Source organism: Corapipo altera, unplaced genomic scaffold, assembly GCF_003945725.1.
Source record: "Corapipo altera isolate COAL_440 unplaced genomic scaffold, ASM394572v1 319, whole genome shotgun sequence".
NCBI lineage: Eukaryota > Metazoa > Chordata > Aves > Passeriformes > Pipridae > Corapipo > Corapipo altera.
This window is the reverse complement of record NW_020885069.1, coordinates 294,164-314,188: the sequence shown is the minus strand read 5'-3', so window position 1 is coordinate 314,188 and position 20,025 is coordinate 294,164.

Below are 20,025 nucleotides of genomic sequence, written 5' to 3'. Positions count from 1 at the left end.
CAGGGAGGTTGAGTCACCATCCCTGGAGGTGTTCAAGAAATGACTGGACGTGGCACCCAGTGCTCTGGTTTAGTTGACAAGGCCGTGATTGGTCAGAGGCTGGACTCATTCTTGGAGGTCTTTTCCAACCTAAATGATTCTATGATTCTGTGACTGCATCGACAGGACCTTATCTCAGCTAAGAACTGGCTTTGTTTTGAATATATGACTAGTAAGAAATTTCTACCCAACTTACAACATCACAAAATGCCACCAATTATTCTGTGGCAGTTGTGCCAAGCCCTTACACCAGGGCCACACTGATGGGACAGAAGTAAGTGTGCAGTTCATGGCAACAAATTTGCTCTGGAGCTGAGGTTCCCAAAGAGGGGCATGTACTTATCCTCTGAGCAGCCAAATGTCTCCTCCTGCCCAAGCATGTGTGTGACAGCTGCTACCTGCTCTGGTATCAGAACCGGATACTTTTGGGAACCCTCACTCCAAAGCATGTTCCAGCTTTTCCCTCAAGATCTAAAAATAATTTGGGACTCCATTTTTTAATAAGGAATATTACTTCAGCTTGAGTACACTCTTCTGTGCAGCCTTGATTTCACAAGAGCAGGCACTGGTGGCAAGCAACGCTTAATAAAACACCCAAACACTACTCAGGTTCCCACAAGGTGAAGGCACAACGGAAATGGAGCTGTAGGGGAAGCATTTCTTGTCTTGGTTGAAGGCATCCTGCACAAAGGGTTTTTTCTTTATGTAGATTCCTCAGAAGAACGTGGGATGGCAGAGTCAGGGGGACACAGTCTCAGTAGATGAACCACCTCTTATCTAGAAACCCAGGTCCCAGACTACATGGTTGGCAGAACAGTTGGTTCCACCTGGTTGTAAGATGATCCCAGAGCCAGAGAGAAGTTGTGATGTGATGTGAAAAGATGATGATAAGTTGTGAAGTGAGAAACCCTGCGATGAGGGCTGTGAGACAGGAGCTAGCTGAGTGGGTCTTGAGCCAGATATTGTGAGACTTGGCAGGTCTGGGACTGGCACTTCAAAACTGTTGCAAAACTAGCCTGAGGTGACAGAGGGGTGTATAAACAATCTTCTACTCCTCCTACTTAGAAAAATAACGGGAAACCACCAGCCTCAGGCTTTCTTCAGCTCTACAGTCAATTGAGAACTCCAGCAAAACTGTGTTTTGAGGTAATGGCAAAAAAACCTAATGAAGTGAAGGAAGAATATTTGATTGTTTTCCTGCAGCTTTTGGTCTGTGCCTCTCCCATGAGGTGGCTGAATTCCTATTAAAGAAATAGCGTGGCAAATCTTTGCACATACACGCATCACATGTGAGGATTGAAACAAATGCTCTTCAATCCCATGTTTATTTCTCCAGAGGGCATGGAGGGAAACAGCAAAAAAAAAAAAAAAGCCTTGAATGGTGAGAAGTGTTTGGAGCTGCATCCCCTGCAGACACTACAAAAGGTTCTTTCCCTTCATAACTGCTTTTTCTCCCACTCTTGATCTTTATCTGTTTTTCCTCTTGAACCCTAGAAGATTTCTTTTCCCCCAAGTTCCCATGCTGTACACTAACAATGCTACAATTTAAGAGAAGGAGAAGAGAATTCCTATTTTTAGTTCCAGCATATAAAATGTTATCTAGGGACAGGTCATTTTGTCCTAAGTGATCAAACAGAAAAAGGATATAGCAACAAATAAAACTTTAGGAAGGATATTCATGTGGTTAAGGCATTAGCCTGTTAATTCTGGAGATTTGTGTTCCTTTTCTGGCTCTCCTACAGCCTCTTTAGGTCCCTCATGGGTTAATTTCTGTTCCTCACTTCTCTCCTGCAATATGGGGATAATGCTAGCCTATCTCACAGCTTGGTGCAATGAGGATAAATTAATTACTCTGTGATAGATTTTCAAACACATTAGTGCTTGCTGCCATAACAAAACCTTTTATGTAAACAAATACCCCTGGGAAAACAAGAGGTTGGATTTCAAGATTGCTTTTGAGATAATTCCTATACCAGCACTCCCACCATGGGCACACACCCATACCAAAGGAAAAAAAAATAGGACAAATGTACAGTGTCGTGCTTTAAAGATCTTGAAAATCAGCCACATCTCTGAAATGTTAAGGAGAATTAATGGAATACTTATACACCTTGGGGCTAGTTCTCAGGAATGTTGAGCACCCTCTGCTCCTCACTGACTGAGTTGTGGGCACTCAGCAAATTCAGATGTAAAACAATCATTTAGTGAATAAAGGGCATTTGAACAAAGATTTGTTCCTCAGCCTGCACATTTTCACAAATGCAAAAACCTTTACCATAAGAAGTTCCATCAAGCTCAACTGCTGTAGGGGCAAAACTTGGAGATCTGTAGCTTAAAATACCAAAATAGGTAGGGATTATCTCTTTCCTTCCTCTCTGATTGTTTCCCCAACTCATGACAATGTCATTTTGTGGGTCCCAAGAAGGCAGCCAGGAAAGAAAATAGAGTGAGGATTTTCCCATTATTTTCTCCAGTCTCTAGGATGGCCTTGGGTCTTCCCTTCTCTCTCATACGCATCCTGTGGTCCCAAAGCTTCATCAGCATGTGAGCACACCACAAAAACTGCTGGCAGATGGGAATCCTTCTCCCTTGTACCCGTTTTCCCTCACAAGGTACAGGGTGAAGAGCGTTGTTTTCCAGTCAGCCAAAATCAATATGACAGCTTTGAGTGGGGGAGTTATGTGGTTCTTTCTCAGAAAAGCAGATGGTTTGCTTCAACTTGAAAATGGAGCTTAATTCCTTTCTGGTCTGAGACGGCTTTTAAAACTCAGTTAACAGTAAACCTGGCTTTTGGGTAATGTGATTGAACCAGCACTTCCCTGTCTGAAAACATGTTAGCTTTGAGGAATTTGACAGGCAGACCTGTGCTCGGTGTAGAACCCTGGTTAAATGCTTCCTTTGAGGACTTTCATAGGTGCAGAAGAGGCACCAAGGTAAGATAGTGTGAACTGCTCATGGGAGAAGCAGTGTGAGCCTGGCCTTGGCCACACAGAGGCTGGAGGGGCCAGAATGCCGGGGTGCCACAGCAGCGGGGTGCGATGTGCCGCCACTCCCCTCGCTGGCAAAATGTCCACCCTTGCTGGCAAAACAGCCTGGGTAGGGATCAAAACCTGAAAAACAAATCAAAGTAAACTCCAGCCTGAAAGGCACACACACAAAGCTCGTGCCCGGGCTGCGAGCCCCCATCCTTCATCCACGCATCACGGAACATTTGCACGTAGCAGCGCGTGCCGGGCCTGGCAGGGAAACGCTGGTGGGGCCGTCAACACTGCGGGCCCTGTTTACCAACCAGGGCACGCTCCCTCGGCTTGGCCTCGTCACTGCTCCTCGCTGGTGACCAGCTTTGCCTCAGACCCACCTCAGAGCTCTGTTTTTTTTGGCGGGGCCTGCGACCCCGGGCAACCCAGCCCAGTGTTTGAGCCTTGCCTGGCGCGTTGCAGAGCAGAGAACACATGGGGTTTTGTTTCAAAGATATTGCTTAAAATAACTCCATCTCTAGAAAGTTGAAGTTGGACACCACCCCCTTCCACCTCTTTCCCCTCGCTCTCCCCTCTTTGCACAGCTGTGGCTCCCATGAGGACCCAAAGACAGATGTGCCATGAGGATCTGGTTATCATTCCTCCTTCCCACCCCCACCAAAAAAGAAATATATATATATTGCATTCTCTGGGCTGCTGGACAACGGCAAGTGTCTGCGAGAAGAAGGGAGGAAATAAAGCATTGGCTGAAAAACATCTCCTGCTCCCTTTCCCCCCTCCCTGTCATCCTGTGCTCTCTTCAAACACGTTTTTAAACATACCAGTTTTGGTCTGGTTTCCTGGATGGCACATCTTCATGTCTAGCTGGGCTTCATCCATTACCTCATGAGACAGGGTAGAACCAAGGTGACAAGATTGATGAAACATTTTGTGCAAGGGGAATGGGTGAGGAAACCCTCCCAGGAAATGACTGGAAATGGGGCAAGGGGGCACTTTTATTTAAAGGCATTGAGCAAATCTGTTTCAGGAGGGAAAAGGTAATTTATATTCTAGTGAGATAATTTGGCATTTCCTCTTGTTTGTCCTACCAAAATGATGAACTGACTAGTTTCATTTTATTTTATTTATTTTTTATTTTAAATTCAGTACCTGAATTTGCCCATGTTTCATTTTCTTTTGCGGTTTGGAGGGGGGTGAGTTAAAATGCCTGCCTCACCTAGAGTTCAGAAGCAACTAAGTTACTTCCACTTCTGGAGGGTCCTATATTTTATTCCAAACTGGCACAAGATCTGTTCAGTTATTCTTAGCCTTCCTGACACCTTTTTGCTTTTGTTACATTAATGCATGGATGTGAAGAGGGAAGGGACTCTGAGTTCTGGATCCTGTTCCACTGAGCTGCTAATTCACATTAAGAAAGGTCAAGTCTAATAGAGCACTGCCTTATGTTGAGGCCAAGAGGAAAAGGAGTTCATTTGAAAACTCGCTTTCCAGGTGTATTAACCCCTTCAAGTGCCATTAGGCTGCATATCTGTCACAGCAGTAGCTCTTTAAGGAGGAGCCCAGATAAACTGAGTTATTTCTCAGCTTTCAGCTCCAATTCTCTATAGCTCGGATCACAGCTCTGCTGTGTTCCTACTGCTGCTTAATCCCACCTTGTATCAGGCTGTTGCCTGCCAGGAGTAAAGACACTCCTCTTTACCAGGGTGTGTAGTTTGTACACGACTGTTTATTTATCATGATCATTTAATCAAAACTTTTGGGTTGTTTTTTTAATAGGCAAATGCAAAGGTATCCTTGTGGGTGCAGTGGAACTTGGAGAATGCCAGAAAGGTGAGGGGATGATGTATAGAAGGAGGTGATCTTTGTTATTTGGGTTCCAGCATGATGTTAAAGAAAGGATCTGAGCATCCTAGAGGTGCTGGCTTATGCCTGAAACCCTCCACACACAGCTGTCAAATGTGAAGACAAAAGAGAGGAAGGTTAGATGCCTGCTCAGAAGGTGCTCAGGGAGATGGAAACAAAGTTTACCAGCTGATGAACAGAAATACATCTGTTTATCTTGAGCAGAAGTAAGGGGTGTGAGGAGTGAAAGAAAGTTTGCTTTTGTTAAAAAAAAAAGATCATGGTACTTGGCCACATCACAAAACCTGGAGCTGATTGGAACACTTTAAGAAAACAGAACTCTGGGCTCAGCCTCAAGGGAAAGAGCAAACAATTTACTTTTCACTCCGTCTCAGTTCAGACCAAGTTAAGAAAGCCTTTCCTATGAGAGGGGCAGAGCTTGACGAACAAAACAAAGCAAAAGTACTACCAGGGTGTGGGTGGTTCTATGTGTGCTTGGTATTGATCTGACTTCTGCAAGGGGAGAGCCCCAGGCAGCCTAATGAATGTAGATCCACAACCAACATTGGCTTACAGTGCCCAAATGAACTTGTTAAAATGCAAAAAGACCGAAAAGGAAATGAAAACAAAACAAGAGAGATATCCCATCTGTATATATTCTACTTTTCGGGATGTCTACTTCTATAGGGAATCTTTTTCTTAACATCAAACCAGTTAATTTTCAAATCTTCTTCCTTGAAGAGGAGCTACTATAGTGGTGAGTTTTTCTTCTGAACATACAATGTTTAATTTATTTCTCCCAGTGAGACTATATGTGTGACATTTTTATTATATATTTCTATGCACATGGAAACATAACAGTTGCTGAAACATTTAATGAAACCTATGTATGATCCTTTCTAAAGCTTCTCTGGACAGTGACAACCTCAAATAAAACCTAGACTTAGCACTAGCACTGACAAAGTGCACCAGAAGTACCTTTTCTCACAAGCCGCAGGTGGGGGGCCACACTGACCAGGTGATATGACAGAGGGTGATGTTGTAGAGGTGTTGTTGCTGGAGAGCAAAGGGATGAATCCCGAGGTGGCGGCACACAGCGCTCTCGGTCAGCGCTGCCCTTTTCCAGGCACTCGGACGCCCTGCGAGGCTGGCAAGCACCCTCCCTTCAGGAGGGGAACTCCCTCAATGTTGGCTGGGAGAAGAAATTCAAGTCTTTTCCCTGTGTCCTTCGAGAAAACAAGAATCTCTCAGTTTGTGTTTATGAGAAGATTTCACATTTGATTCCAGCTGGAGGGAGAAAGAGAGAGAAAAAACACACCCTTCCCTTAACCAGGCTGGAGGTTGTCTGCACACACAGGCTGGGACTGTGGGTTATCCCACAATGGTTTGAGTGTGCCCCACTTCCCAGCCCTGCCGAGAAAGCCTCAGTCCCAGGGGAAAGCAGCACATCCCAGGGTATGAAGACCTTGGAGGTGGGCGAAGCGTGAGGTCTAGCTGAGACAGGCTTAGTGCTGCTCCATTTGGCACAGCTAAGGGTAAGGTTCCCCTTTGGCTGGCCAGAAGGGGCTGTTGCCTGCCGAGCACCTTCAGCGTGTAGCTGGGCTGTGATAATACACATATTTGCAAAATCTGCTCGGGCCTTTCATCACCAGTTATTAGCTTCATGAAGGCCAAGGCATTTTTGAGCAGAATCAAAAGTCCTAGAAAGAGTACCAAAGCACAAAGTTGTTCAAGACCTGAACTATTTCTGGGGGAAGAGGCTGAGTTCAGGCCATTACAGAGAGTGGATGCCAAGTCTGGATCCAGACACAGCTTTCTTGGGAAAAGCTCAGGTCTGAGACTGCAATCTCTTCCCTGAAGAATATAAGGGTGAGATACACAGTTCAAATTTTACCACACCTTTTGTGTTCGTAAATGTGAAGCTCCAAGTGAGCTTCACAAATTCTGTTCAAATCAACCAGAAACTAATGAGGTGGAGACACAGCACAAGAGCCAGTGGTCCAACTGGCCTTGAAGCCCTCTTTAGCTTTGAAGGACAGGATCTGCTTTGGAAGCGAATGGGAACCCAGATGGGAAAAAGATGGGGACCAAAGTGAGAACAAACTATGCAGGAGTGTGAGAAAGCAGGAGGATCCAACAAATGTTGTCCTGTCCAGTTCTCTTCAGTTGTCTTTAACATGCTGCTGTGAGCAAGGTACCTGGAAAACAGCATTTTGTGTCACCTCTTTCCCTTCTCCTCCTGCCTCCACACCATCCCTACATCCCTCCTGGGTAAGAAGAGAGCATCTCTTACAGCAGTCTGGTCTGCACCAGTGGGTGGGTAAATGGTTTCCTACAACACCAGCTGTGGGCTCAGATAGGATTATGTTTAAACTCCTCAGTGTTGTTTTCTTTACCTTCTGTTGTTATCCTACATTCTGCTGGGGCTTGTGACAAGGGAAGGGAAAGGGGCAGGACAATTAGAGTCAGAGCAGTAATGATCATGATAAGATGAAGAACCGATGTTGAATGCAATTCTCATTTCTCATTACTATGCTACTGTAGCTATGGTTTGGCTCTCCTCCTGGCCTTGGCAAACACGATCCACTTCTCCTGCTTCTCCTGTTGGCTGGGCTCCCATCCTCCTCTTGGCTCCTACAGCCAAACTCCTGGCTGGCTGCAGTAATCCCACATAATATTTCACGCAAATTTATATGAAGCCGGTTACAAAGCTCAGCAAGGAGACACTGTTTCTTTTTCTTGATACAATTAATCATTTGTAGCTCTGCTCCAAAGACCAGCCTGTCTCCCGTGTAACTGCTCCCTTCTGTCCAAGGGTGAGAAAGCGCAGTACCCTGGGAGGGCAGGGAGAAACTCGGCTTTCCCTCCCTTTCCCACATAGCCCCAGGTGAAATGACCCTCCTGAAAAGCCCCTCTGCCTCCTTCCTACCTGTGTCCCCGACCGAGGGCTGGCAGGACTCCTTTCCCACAGTCCACCCTCCCTCCTTGCAGCCCAGGTTGCCCTCCTGGCTGCAGGATGTCTTGGAGAACACGCTCCAGCTGCTCCCGTTTCCCAGCCCACACTGGGAATATTGCACAGGATTGCTTTTGCCTCCCTTGGTTCCCATTGCTTTGTACTGCGTGGTTAATCTTCTGGTACAACTTCTCCTTCCCCCCTCCTCTCCCCCTGCTCTTTTGAACTATTTCTAGTGTTGTGGCTGAGTTTTGTTTTGTTCTTTTTTTTTTTTTTTTTTGAAAACAGAAAGTTAACCCACAGTCTAATGTTTCTGTGGCTAAACAGAAGACCCAAGTCTCTGAGCTTGTCAATCCAGGACCTCACACTAGTACTGAAATTCAGAGAAACAGAAAAAAATGGATCTCTTTTCGGCTTGTAACTGTGGGTGTCCATCTCTTCACTTGGCATTTTCTCACTTGAGTCCATCTGACACATCTCCCTGTTTCTCCTCCACCTCCTTGTCTCAAGCATGGATCAAGAAGATAATTAAGAAATATGTGCTTAACAAAACCTATATCCCTCTTTTTAGCATGAGATACAGAAGGGGGTTGAAAGATGCAATCTGATTTGGTATCTTTTTTTACTATTCCTGCCAAATTTGGGGTAGTCTGCTTTAATAAAATATAGTAAAGGAAAAAGTAGTTTAATTATGTGTTTAATAATTCTGAAGACAAATGCTAGAGGAACTGGCTTTAGTTATTTTTTAAGCTAAGTACCCAGAAGGTTCCATTTTCCCTCCCAGAGCAAACTCAGGCCATGTGTGGTAAAAGAAGGAAACTAAATAAGAAGTTGGCCTTTTTCTCTTCTTTCCCACTCCACAGATTCGTTATGGGAATATTCTCTATTCTCCAAAGCACAAACACTGATTGCTGTTAAGTGAAATACTCTTACCCAATAGCTGCAGTTCCTGTCTTCAAAGCATATTTACAAGTTCCCAAGGAATTTGGGGAACAAATCTATTATACTCCAGAAATATTTTCCAGTTGTCACAGGCTTACCTGCCAGAAAAGTATTTCCTCCCAGTAGATAGGAATCTTTCACTGGCTCTCCAGGTTGATGCATTTTAGGATCTTATTTGCAACCTGAGATAAGATCAATAACCAAACCAATAGGAAATGAGGTTGCAGTCACACCTGGAAGGTAACATCATTTCTGAAGGTTAAATTTTCATGACAGCTTTCTCACACTTTTTTTTTTTTTTTTGTGAAACAGTCATTTCCCTATAAATTGATTCAGTATCTGAACAGCTGAACAGGCAGCTGTGCTTGGTAGCATTTATTTAGAAATTGTGGCATCATGGTGAATAAAAGGGGGGATGCAACAGCCTGTGGAAGAAAGCCCTGATATGAATTTGATGTTTAGTAACATTTCATCCTCTGATCGGGAAATCTCCAAACCATTGGCTTCCAGAGGATGAGACAGCACACAAAGAGAAAGATTACACCTGGAAGAAACATGCACCTGCTCATAATTTTTTTTTGTTTGTAAGTAGGTAATACTGTAAAGTGCCAGAGACAAGATACTGGGCCTGATACTTTGGCCAGTCTCATTTTCTTATTGCCAAAGCTACAAAATCACTGGGGAGTGTGTGTGTGTCTGTGTGTGTGTTGTTTCATCTTTTGGTTGTTTTGGTTTTATTTGTTATGGATTTTGGGGGTTGGGTTGTACATTGGGGTTTTTTTCAGTCAGCAGCAAAATACTTTTCTGCCAGTTGAATTATTTTTCACTATTGAACATATATTTCATTCACAGCATTTTCAAATTTTACTAATTTGCATTAAAAATAAAAGTGATAACTCCTTTTCAGCTTCTGTCGTATCTTTGTGGAGCACTTTTTACCACCTTCAGGAGTGGTCTACACTGGAGATTTCTATTTGAACACTTAAGGTAGAGAAGTGAATTTTCAGGACTGTTTTCATAAAAGAGGAAGGAATTGAAACTAAGATAGACTTATATACAGTGTTGCATGTTTTTCCTGTCATGTTTTTGGAGGATAGCAGTTTCTTAGCACTCTTTTAGTAAAAAAATACCCCAGTCTTTTACTTTAGACTTAGACCCGACCAAAGTTAGGATTGAAATTATTATTACAGGACCTTGAATCAGGCAGAAGTTTGAGGGAGACTTGCTTATATATTTTTCTTAAAGCAAGAATTACCCCAGAACACCAGAAGGAATTCCAAAACTCCAGAGCTGGGATTTATGAGAACCTAAACTAAAGCAGGGATCTTTTTACAATACAGAGCATTAAGATCTTCAGGGTAACTTGAATGAAAATAAAAGAATTTGGCAATAATTCTCCCTACCCATTGTACAAGGTGACTATTTCCCTCAGTTTTGCTTATGGCACAACATCATTTTGATGTGCAACCTCTCCTTCCTGGGATACAGCGGCTCCGGAGAGACATCTGTGGGTCCCAGAACAGCACCTTTCTTTCCATCACCTGGGAGTCCTGGCACTGTGCCTGTTCCCTGATTCTCAGCAGCCCATGATTTTCTCAGTGACTTGGAGTTGCAGTCCTCCAGTTCAAGATGTGTCTGTTCAGGCTCTCCCAGGGAAGGAACAATCTTCCCATTTTCCCTCTTGTCCAGCAGCCAGGGCAGGGAAAAGAGACAGTTCTCCTTTCTCTTGCCCAGCCACTCCATCTAAGAGATATGCACCAAGGAAGGCTGTCTTCTATCTGGAAATAATAAGTTGCCAACAAACAAAATCAGACTATCCTGTCACAAGAGAGTCACGCTCATTTTTTGCTCTTTTAAAATAGTATTCTCTGTATAGAACCCAGTCTGGTGTCTCACCCACTTCCTTCAGCTTCTAACCAAGGTATCCAGCTCCAAGTATTCAGATCTTTGCAAGATAACTACCTGGAAACTGTTTTATATATTGGAAAGTTCTTCAAGTGAGAAAATGGCACCGGTGCCTGTGTCCTCTTGCCCAGTGTCAGATGAAAAATTGCCATGACAAGCTCTGGCTCCTGCTTTCCTGCACCTTGGCCCTGAAACCTGCCAATGCACTTTCAAGGGTGAATTACAAGATGTCTGGTCTTCACAAAAGAGTTTTAAAGATGCTGTTATGATATTTGAAATTTTTTTTCTTCTTGTATGGCGAAGGGGAAAGGTAGCATTGCACAAGGATCTGTTGATCTCTCAGCTGGAAAGGAGCAGTAATTGTCTTTGAACACCATGGCTGGGGCTCCAGATTCCTAGAGAGTGAACGTTGCCAGATGTGCTTGACCTGGACCATGTATAGGGAAACCGGGGAGGGGTTCCTGAATGTAAACCAGTCAGTACAGTGTGAGAGGAAGTAGTTAGCCCAGCCTCTATTTTTGAGCCAACTGTGTGTGATTTCAGGGCTACCCAGAGACTTAGCTTAAGTGTTGTCTTCCGTACATCAAAGATGTGAATCCTGACTGGATGATAGGGAGAGCCATTGCCTGCAATACGATACATGGATCCACTTCAGACAGGCCAGGAAGCCCATCTGTTTACTTAACTTTTCATGTAAAGCAGTTGGGAGGAAGAGCTTTGATTTGTCTGTAGTTTTATTTATTTACATATTTGCTCATATCTATAGAAAATAAGTACAAATGATGTGAAAAAATTCACTCTTCTGGTAACAGAAGTTATCAGAATAGTCTTTCAAAGACCAGTATGTAGCAACAGTAGCAACACTACCAAGAATTCACCCTGAAACATAACCCACCACTGTTTGTTTCTAGCAAGTTACTTTTACAAACCGCACTTTCTCCTTCTTCTGCCCTCTTCCTTCCCTGAGGCCATCTTTTCCCAAGACATAAGCTAAGCTTTGCCAAGTTTTCAGGATGGTCATAAATAGGATAATGGAGAAGACTGGAGGCAGGAACACACAGTACCTCTCCAAGGAGAGAAAAGCACAGGAGAGCTGATGTGCTTTCACAGACTGTATCTGATGTCAGGTCATTCAGTGTGGAGGGACCATGGTAGTTCAGGAGATGGAGGGGAGTTTCAGTGGAATTTTGAAGAGGAAACTTCTGGCAGTGCTTTTCAATACAAAGCTCTTTTTAGGGAAGCACATCACCAGCTAGAGTTTTGTGCTACTCCTTTCAATATTCTGGGAGCCCCAGGCTCTGTGTGTGACTTTGAGCAGTTCATGTCATGCTGTAATGTTTTAATATTCCATCTGTCTCTGGACACTGACAGAAAATTCCTCTGGGCATAAGCTCTGGCAATTTGAGATGCTAATTCTCCCATTGATGACCCATCCCAAAAAAGGGAATTGCTGCTCTGAGGCAGAGGTAAAAGAATGAGCTACAAGTTGCCTTGCATCGTCTTCACTGATAATCTGTTGTACTCAGGAGAAGGAAAGCTTCCATTAATATGCTGGACCCTGAAATGAGTAGTCTGAGCCATAGACATATGTCCTGTCCCACCATTTCCTCTGCTTGGCAGCAAACCTGCCAGATGGCCATGGCAGGAATGAAACCACGATGCACACGGGTCTGTGCCTTGGATAAACCAAGCAGTGGCAGCTGGTTGCTGCACTGAACACACCACCACAGTCATAAAATTTTAATGAAAAAACACGCTTTTCTTTATATCAGCACCGTTTTCAAGAGCTCTTGGAAAAAAAACAGAAAAGGTTATTGCTGTATTTCCAGTAAGAAAAAAAAAAAAGGAGTTCACATTTGCTGAGATGTAACAGGATTTTGTCCAGAAAAGAGGTTGTAGTTATTTGCACAATTTTACTTGTACAGACACCCAGGTACAGATGCTTTCATGGAAACTCTGGCTGCATAACAGAATTAATTTTCTCTGAGTCCTGAAACTATTTCTGGGAGCTTTCAGAAACTTTCAGGAAGTACCTATCCCTTTCATTTATGTACAGATTTATTGTTATTTTTATATATTTAACGAATAAATGGAGACATTTTTACTTTGTTTTTACTAGATTTTACACAAAGAAAGAAGGTGTGGTGGAGGGGAGAAAAATCTTGGCTTACCTAGTTCAAAAACAAGGCTCACGGCAATCCAAAATGCTCTTTCTAGAAAATCTGATCTTAAGAGCAGTGGTCTCCTCTGAGATTGCCTGGGCTACTGCTTGTGTTGTGGCAAAACAAACAAACAAAGAGTAAAGTAAAGATGAGAGGGTCCCCTGAGACTGGGGTCTTTCGCTGTCTCTTCCAGGAGTAATGAATGGGGTGACCACACAGACTTGGAAAGCCCTGTGATGCTCAAAGCTGCTGCTGGCTTCCGAGCAGGCAGAGTGCAGGTTTATCTGAGATTCACTGAGAGTATTAGGCAGTCAATTAGAGGGGCTTCAAGGCAAACCAGGAGTTTTTATTTCTTACACAAACACGGGGGAAAAAATATAACAGCTGCTCTTTACTCTCACCGGTGGTATGGAAGCAGAGACTTGAATTATACAAGAGAGTCCTGAGAAACTCCTGAAACGGCCGTCTCTCCAGCTTAGGTGTCCAGGTCTGCTGTCTGGAGACCCTTTCATGAGTATGAACTCAATTCTCAGCAGCAGAGGGGAAACTCCTGTTCATCTGGCCTGTTGGAGGTGACCATATATCCCAAGGTACTTTCCCATACACCTGGGTGGTCTCAGTCTCCCTGAAAGGAAGAACTCTACTGAGAAATGACATCTGAGGTACGTGGAGCACATGTTGGCTGGTGTAGTGATACAAGGTCTCCAAACACATGCTTTGTTCCACGATCATGGCCCTTTGTTCTGTTTTCTCCTTTAATTCTCTCAGCTTGTTCTCAGAGATCTGTAATTAAGGCTGTAAGGACTTACCGGAGCAAGTTCTTCCAAGCTACACATGGAATAACGGGAAGAGCTGTTTACTAGGCAAAGGACACCTAATCCTGTACTCTGTGCCTACCAGGGAAGACAAGACTGATCCTTTTGACTGCATCTTGTGTCTACAGCACTGGTTCCCCCTTTGCTGCCAGCAAATTACTTGGGTATGGCCTCTGTTTCCCTATTTAAGTTCCTTCTTTTCTGCTTCATTGCCTCCCTTGAGAAGGCATTAGCAAAGCTTTAAATATCATATGCAGGCTTTGGATGTTTCTTTATAATTAATCAAGACCTCCACATTAGCTGTTCATGATGGTAAAATATATTATCCTTTTCTAAGTTGTGGAGGATTCTATGGTATTTGAGGTAGTTGTGAGAATGGTTAGAAGTGCTTCATGCTGTAGAATTCAAATAGGTATCTAAGGACAGCAGAAAGAGAAGACTTCTGTCTCTGGTGCCATCATGGACTGGTACCTCTCATGAGCAGCAAATACATTTTTCAAACCACTATAAAGAATAAAAAGTCAAATCTGATAAACTTTAAAAAATATACTATGAAAGAAAGCCAGCATTAGAAACATGCCATGAGAGAAATCCAATTCCCTTGGAAGCAGGCAATAGTATCATAAAGAGGGAAAAGTATATGAAAAATGGAGAAAACTAAGTCATTAATGATTAAAAGAAAACCCAACCCTAGAGCTGAAACAAAAGGAGGCTGCATGCTGAAAACTGTACAAGTTAGAAGAGGAATTAAAACAAAACCAAACAATAACTTTGCAGTCCTCTCTACTAGCACAGAGCTTGTCCTGACCACAGTGCTCTGTGCCTGATGGGAATGCAGAACAATGGAGGGCTTTGAAGATTAATGGTTGTTAAAGTCAGAAGGGACTTGTTGGACTTTCCACAGAAAATAAATCATGGATCCTCAGCCAGCAAGAGGCCACAAAATGCCACTCAGTATCAAGCCTAAAATATAAAGACTGAGGCCTTAGATTTGTTCTGTTTTCAACTAACTGTAGGTTTCCTGAAGGAAACTAGATAGCTAGATATAGGAAATTTACAATAACCAGAACTGCTATTTATGAAGTGAATCATAATGACTAATCCTGAATCCATTAGGCTGGCTTTAGTCCTTTTTTCCCAATTGCAAATGGAAAAGATGTTTTTTTGTTTTGGTTTGGGCTTTATTTGGGGTCAGAAATATTTGGCTTTCAGAAGAAAATCAAAGTTGCAGACAGTCATAAAATTTTGAGGCCAGATTTGAGACAGTATTTTGAAGAACTTCTTTTCCTCTAAACAGATTCACCTCACTAATTGCTGAGCTCAGATGAAGATCAGCTAAATCTTAGCTTAGAGGTAGCTAATTATTCATGTTTACTGTGAATAGTGGATCTTTGCTCTGAAAGTAATAAGGAATAGTGAATCTTTGCATTACTGTTTTATGTTGCCATCAGGAACACCCTCTAATTTTAAAACAAGGTGATAGAATTACATACATGCTTTCAGCTCCCAAGGGCTTGCGAGAGAAGGAGAGTTTGCTCATCATAAATCTGAGAAAGGACAGAAACAACCCACAGAAATCAGCTTTCTCAGCTTAATCAAAACCTATTTCCCTGAGGAAGGCCTATATGAAATGCTGAGGAAAATCTCAGCAGTGTAGACACCCTGAGCCAAATATTCTCCCATTCTTCCTCCTTCTTCGTCCTGAGGGAAGTGTGTGCTTAAGAGGGCTGGCTGCACTGAGCTGTGGATGGCCATGGCCATGGTTAAGCTGTGCAGTGATTTGCAGAGCAGTAGGTTTTGCATGCTGGGTGATAACCAGCAGCAGTTCATTGTTGGGTGCTGTGGAGGATGAGGAGCAGCTGTAACTGTGGCAGGATTCTTGAAGGAGGAGCTGACGTTCACCCCTAGTAAGAGGCTCAATGCTCTCCTCTCTGTCTCTAATCAAAGATACAGTGCACAGCAGAGTCAGTTTTTCTGCAGTGTTCCTATGACTTTCTGCTCTCTGGACCAACTGGATGCAGAAAAAGAATGTCTAATATTATCTGGCATACATCCATTGTCCACTTCCAAGAGACCATCTCAAATGTGGATGATTTTCTCTGAAAAGTGGGATGTAAGTTTTATCCCAAAACAGATGCACAAGGCCGGTGTCCATAGTACACAACCTTGCTGCAAATTGGAAAGGAAACCAACTTTTATTTCTTAGAACTTGTTGCCTGGCATAACATCTTGACTTGTTCCACATGTTCCCTACACTATAAACAGAGGCCTGAGTAACCTGAAGCAGTGTCACAAATTAAAATAAGAAATACCACTTTAATTAAAACACTAGAGTGAATTTGTTCAATAATTAGCAGTTGGATTTGTCAGGAAGGTGGTAGGGTCTGCTGTGTGTGTTCAGAAAGGGACCACAGGCTAACACATACACTGTCTCCCTTGAGGGCATGAAGTAAATTGATTAAACAGTGCCACAGGTCATGCCAAGATTTATAGCCAAGGTCTCTAATGTGTTTTTTGAATGAAAGAGTAAAACCCCTATGGTTTTCACTTCAAAATTTTTGGCAAGCTCCCTGTTGACTCCACTCACATACCAGCATGGTGGGCAGTACTGGGAGGGCACTTTATTCTAAGGTACTAAAAACTGTGATTAGGCAATGATTTATGGCTTTCCTTAAACTCTGAAGTGACTTTTTTTAATAGGAGTATTTTTGGCTGGGCTAATTGAAGTAAAAGTTGACTGATTTATGATTTAATTTACAAAACCTTTTGCCACACCTTTAATGATGAAGCCTCCTTCTTTTTTTTTCTTCCCACTGAGGCATATTTTCCATTACTGCTATGCCAGTATGGCATTAAAAAAGCAGTTGCCATCTCAAACATCACTGAAAGGCTCCATTTCTTCTTGGAAACTGTTTAAATTATATATTTAAACTCATCTTTCCTCACCTCCCTCTCCCCTCAAACTGTGAAAGAAGTTATTCCTACAGCATTTTTAAAGCTTGCATGAAGTCTTAACTTCTGTCTTGCATAGAGCAAGTCAATGAGATTAAGGCTTGCTTTATTCTTTTCTTTATAAAATGTGTGAGCTCCTCATGCTATGGTACATACACCCAAGGGGGTGAAATAACCCAAGAGCAACCTCTTTAATACACCACTTCAAGCTGCTGTGGAGGCATAACAGAACTCTTTCTTCTCCAAAGCCAGTTTAGCATGGTCTGAGCTATTGTCATTTAGGGATTTCACAGTGGTTTGTCTGAAGCAAGAGGATGGCACAGGCAGGACACCAGGCTGAAATCTACCAGTCCCTTTGGCCTACAAGTGAAGCTCTGGGAAGTCAGACTTGGTATGGCAAGTGCTCTCCTGGAGAGGGACAGCGACTCATCCCTATCCATGCTTTTTCCTGAGAACTGAAGTAATGGAGGATGACATGGAATGGAGGATGCAAATGCTAAAATCTCCTGCTCTCCTACTTCAGTTTTGTCAAGTCTATGGCTTTTGAAAAATCTACCCAAACCTTTTGGAAACCAACCCAGTTTCAACTATGCTGCAGGCATTTCAGACATCACATGGTGCAATTTTACTGTTTTGAAGACTTTTCACTTCTTACTACACATCAGTGTTGCTGCTATAATCTTCAACATTCACTACTCAAACAAACAGCCACAGAGAGTTTGTAAACAAACACTTTACAGAGAGTTCTACTTTTTAGTTTTAGTGGATTTTAGGTTTAGTGAATTTTTTGGTTATGTTTTGTGCTGCCAATAAGATGGCATTTGAAACAGATTTCAGTGTTGGGTGATACATATAGTATCAGCAGTAAAATTAACTGAATAATTAAAAAAGTCAGAGCAACTCCGGTCAAGTCAGGCTCTCCTAGCTGTATGCAGAACAACTGATAATATTTTGAACAGCACCTTAGTCAATATATGAAGACAAAAGACACCAACCATAGAGACACCCTCAGATGATAATCTGATGTTTTACAGTGATTACTTTCATGTACTTGCTGCTTTCAGTGGTTTCTGGCTATTTCATTACAGAACAGTATTAAAAACATGAGAAAGGGAAGGACAATCAAAAAGGTTTAAAAACAGAGCTATAAAACTTGTTGGTTGACTCCTCTAAGGAAAGCTCCAAAGCTGTAAAAAATTAGCCCAGGGGAGTGTTGAAACAGGGATTTGTGGCAGAATGCCTTGTAGAGCTTGTCAAAAGTCACAAAAATCAGTAAACAGATCTGTGACACACATAATACTCCAAGACAATGATCAGCATTTGGAGAAAGACAAGAGAACTCAGAGATCTGACTCTCAAAAATTCACATTCGTCAGACAAAATGTTCATAGCCAGAATTGACCATAAGCCTGCAAATGAAACTAATTTCTTTTTAATGGTTCAGAGAGACAGGTAATAAAACCACAAGGTAACAGAAGTTAAATAGCTGAAATTATAGACTAACTCACACTGAAGCATAATATCAACTAAAATTAAGAATACAGCCCTCTATATGGTGATGTGTGTTTGGAGAAGAGCCTGGTGCCAAATATTTTTTTATCTTCTCTGCCTTTATATACCTGTGGCTGTTCTTTGGAAAACAGAGCATCCATCTGTGTGCACAGAAAGTTCCACTTCTGGACAGCACTAATGAGGCACTGTAGCAGTAAAGGACAAAAGCTGAACTGCCTGGGAATATTTCCGGAGTTGAACAGCACAAATGAAATTAGTAGATTTAATAGTTATTTCTGTTGGACAAAAGTGATCCTGATGCTTTAGGGGGACCTGAAGACACACGCAACAATGCAAGATACTGCAGGAGCTTTGCTAAGCAGTGCTCATTGGCTACTGACTTGACTGGAAAAAAATAATGTCTGGAAAATTATATCATGTTCAATCTTACTTTTAATTCCTGCTTTTGTGACATTTGCCCTGGAAAGGAGCATGTGAGGACACTCCACCATCACAAAGCATCAATGTGAAATTTTTGGAAGCAGCTGTGGGAGGCTCTAGCACATCAGAACAGCTCCAGGTCTGACCCTGAGTGAGACTCTCAGTCTGTGTTCACTTTGCAGGTATCCATGTATCCTTATGATGAGTTTCTTTGCTGTAGTTATGGCCTCAGAAAGGTAAAACTCAAAAAAACCCTGAACTGAACAACTTAAAGACCTGTCTGGCTAATCAGTGTTAGTGAGATTTAAAAATCAGGTTGTCTGGAAAGAGGAGTCTCAATTACTACACAGTTATGTGAGGAAAGAAAGTCAACAAATCTTCAAAGCCTATATCCCTTAATTGGCAACCTCAGAAAGTGCATAAAGGATAAAGAACAGGAATGTCTTACTGTATGCATGCCGGTAGTTAACTCTCTTAATTTGATAATTACTGACCATTATCTCAAAGTTGGCATTATTTACAAAATTTGACTTTAGGAAGTAACATGCCTTGAAGATTTTTGTTTCAGTCATTCTTAAACTTCTTCACAGAGAAAGAATAATCAGAATAATCTCTTTTATCCTTGTGTGTGTGTGTGTGTGTGTAAGAATTCAACAACAAGGGGATCAAAACCCATTTCTTTATGGCATGAGTGTAAGTTTTGAAAATTTCACTATTAGAAAATGAATGTATGAGCATCTGAAAAATAACAATAGAGTGGGCTTTGGAACTTGACTAGAGCAGATATTCCCTTCACCTGTTATATTTAACAAAACAAGATTCACTTTAAAGTACTATGTTTACCTGCTGCTTCTCTTTAGAGATTATCCTAAATGATTGCAGATGTGGGATGTAGGAGAAAAAGGGAAGACAGAGGAGCAGCATTGTGAGTGTCAGTCAAAAAGGGACCACATAGTTCATAAAAACACGTAGTGCTGTTGGGTAGAAAACTTGGGTTTGATCTTTGAGTCATCAGTGGCAGAATTCCCGTTATATTTGATGCTATTCTGACTTCACTCTTTCTAGTCAACAACTATGCTCAGATCTCAAATTTTCAACATAAATTTTGCCCCAATTTTATTTGGTAATTTTGAAAGATTGTGAGAGCCAATTTTGTACATATAAGTCATAGTTTTCTAGTTACAGAGGAACAAAGAATGATCTTTTTTTCTATCTTATTTTTTTTAAACAAAAACCTGCTTGCTACAAAGTCTAAATAAAGGTCTTGCTACAATATCAGAAAGGATACAAAGAGAGAGAAAAAATGGAGAATTCTGATCATAGGATTTTTTTTTTACTGATGATGGAGAGAGCTGATGATCAGTCAGTATTTTCACAGGACTTTACCTCCAGAGAGTAGAACAATTCACATGTTTTCCACTCAAAAAATTCAGTTTAGTCTTTGAAGGAAAAATTTATGTCAAGTAAATGGAAGTGTTCATAATAAAGTCATAACAATATTTTTT